This window comes from Canis lupus, unplaced genomic scaffold (genome assembly GCF_011100685.1).
Source record: "Canis lupus familiaris isolate Mischka breed German Shepherd unplaced genomic scaffold, alternate assembly UU_Cfam_GSD_1.0 chrUn_S1784H1981, whole genome shotgun sequence".
Classification (NCBI taxonomy): domain Eukaryota; kingdom Metazoa; phylum Chordata; class Mammalia; order Carnivora; family Canidae; genus Canis; species Canis lupus.
Window position 1 is genome coordinate 131,759 of NW_023330639.1, and position 2,963 is coordinate 134,721.

The 2,963-nt window shown below is 46.5% G+C and overlaps 1 pseudogene; it reads right to left on the reverse strand.

Moving 5' to 3' along the window:
- Positions 1–521: 521 nt before the first annotated feature.
- Positions 522–2,960, reverse strand: LOC119878657 (annotated as a pseudogene).
- Between the last annotated feature and the right edge of the window lie 3 nt (positions 2,961–2,963).

Genomic DNA, 2,963 nt, shown 5'->3' on the forward strand with positions numbered 1-2,963 from the left:
ATGTCAGTAAAAACCAAAAAGAAAAGGAAACAATTAAGAAATTCAAGAAATTAAATTGGAATACAAAGTGGTCTTCATTTCACAGGACTCCCTCTATCGTTAATCCTCACGAGAATGAAGGAAGCTACTCCCTTACTGTATAATGAAAATTGTGATTTTTGTAATGCTTTTTCCAAATCAAAAAGCTCTCAAAACTAGTTCTTTCTCTCTCCTCTTTCCTGGTTTTGGGTAAAAGACTATTCTTAGTAGATGATCTGGTACATAATGAGCACTGCTGGTTGGCTGCACACACACGTACAACAACATGAACCCAACAAGTAGACAAACATCACTCTCCTTTCACGGCATTTGTCGTTTCTAATGGCTGAGTAATATTCCATTGTATCATAGACCACAGATTCTTGTTGTTGTTGTTGTTGTTTTCTCAACTTTATTGAGGTGGTGGGGGGAGTCAGGGAAGGAAGAGGTGTGGACTTGAAGGTTTTTGTTTTTTTAATGCAAATAATTTATTTTGTGTTTGATACCAGATGAGACGATAAGGGTGATGGTGCTCATGCCCATACGCCGGCTCCAGGTGAAGTGCTCTAGGCTTCGGGCTCACTCTGCTACCTAAGAAGGTCTTTCTCAGCTTTAGCTCTACACAATGCTTGTGACTCAGCGCCTTGCAGGTTTGGGCATTATGGAAACTTTCACAGACTTGCTGAAGGGGATGGTGCCCTCGATGCTGGTTTCCACCTGGGGTGACACTTCGCCACCGTCAATCCAGGGGGATTTGGGAATGCGGGAATTGGAGTTGTAGGCCAGCAGCAGCCTCACATCCACCTGGCATGGTTCTGTCCAGGCAGTATGGGAGGGGTACACCTGAGTGATAAGCCGGTGGCGCCCTGGGCCAGGATTCTGCAAGTCTGCCGGCTTAGGATGAATCATCTGAGCCTGGCCATCTGGATAGAAGACCTGGACCTTCACAGCACTCTGAGGGTCCTGGACATTTTCCAGGGTCGCATCGACATGCAGGGCCACAACCAATCCAGATGTAAACTGCAAGGGGTTGTCTGACTCACCTGCTGGCTCAATGATGCTGGCTGAAGTGTGTGGATCTGCTCTGGAAGGGGGAGGTGCAAGAAGGTACTCTGCCTCAGCATGGTCCATAGAATTTTGACCACTTCCACAGGTTTGGATGTCATGAGTCGGGGCATAAGGTCAAGAAGTTTGTCCACAAAGCTGTCCTTTAGGTGGGGCAAATCCGCAATAAAACACCTCTGAAAAAAGTCCACTTCCTGTAAAAAGTTTTGACACATCCCAAATAAGGGGTCAACTCCTCGAGTAGTCCGTGCTGTTACTATAAGTTGCAAGGCTTTGGCCTGCAGCCTCAGGTGATGTATAATCACCACCTGTTTATTCTCCACACCACTGTACATGAACTCCATTTGGTAGGTCTCTTCCATGATCTGTTTTGCTGCTGTGGAGGCCAAGTCACTCTGCTTCAAATATAAAGGGGCAGCCACATTCCAGAGCTTTTCTTGCAAGGCCTTGAGGAGAAGAAGCTGACACCAAAGATAGGTAGCCGAGAACTCCTAGCAGCGACTCCTGCTAGTTCAGACTGAAGTTCTCCACGTTTTTGAAGATCCTGGATGGTGAACTCCAGCAGCTTCTGGGTTCCCTGAGGGTTCCGGTGCTCTGAAGACTGTACACCCTTTCAGAGCTCTGCTGCAGGAACTGATGGGATGGGTCCTCATGGGGCGCAATACCGGGAGAAATGGCCGATGACACTAGTTTTCTACCTGGTAACCTTAAGGCAGGAACAAGATGAGAAAGACTGTCTCAGAGGTAGGCATAATGCCTGAAGGTATGATCTGAGAACAGTGCTGGCATTGTTGAACAGGTTTTAGCAGCATTAAAAATAAGAACCAAAACTGCAATGTAAGCTGGTTCATCCATGTCTGGTTCAGCTGTGTCAAAAAACGGATGGGTGCTCAGGAGCTCTGGCACCAAGGGAAGCACCAGGGTTGGATGCCGACTTCCCAGAAACTTCAAGCACTTCCATATAGAGTCCCTATCAGTAGGGTACTTGGTTAAATTTTTCAGCAGCTCCGCCAGTGCAAGATGAATCCCTTCTTTAGTCGAAACATTAGTACAGCATAAAAGTTCATGAAGAGCCTCTCGAATATCTCTGGATGAATCCTCTAACACAGCCAGGACAGTGTCAAGCTGATCCTCTCGGAGAGTGATATTATTAGAAATTTTTCTCATGCTGTGTATGGGCTGCAGATGTACTTCCTCAATTTCATCATTAAACATGTCAACCAGGAAATCAGGGCGGCACTTCTCCGCAAAAGAAGGTGAAGATTGGGCCAGCACGCAGAGAGCCTCCACAGCAGCAATGAGGACCTCATACATCTCATCTTCCAATCCCTGAACAAAGGCTCCACAAGCTCCTGACTCAATCAAGTTCACAGCTCCTGTATCTATTTCTTCTTTGGGAGCATCACCTCCTCACTTTCTGCCACTGGAAAACTCTCCTGACCTGTAAAGTTCCTTGGCATGTTCATGTGCAGTGCATTTTCTCCTGAGATCGGACATGAGCTTCTTGTCGAGTGTTTGCTCCAGGAAATGAGAACTGACTTGTTCCATTGAGCCCAACAGCTTTGCAGCCTGAACTCGAACCACCCAGGAGCCATCATTGACCATGGGGCAAATTTTTCCAAATGCATCACCAACTAAGCGAATTTCTTCATTAGGAGAAGGAATGGAGACAACGCTTTCAGGATAGAGCTGACTGACAACCCAGATAAGTTGGACTGCAGCACTGCGCCCTTGTTCATAGTCATCAGACAACAATTTACAGGCCTGATTATAAATTGCTTGGTGTAATTTCAGTCCTCTCTCATGAAGCTGCAACATGGCTTTTATAGCTGCTTTCTGACACGTGGGTCTTGGTCACTGAAGTAATCCCCTATCATCTT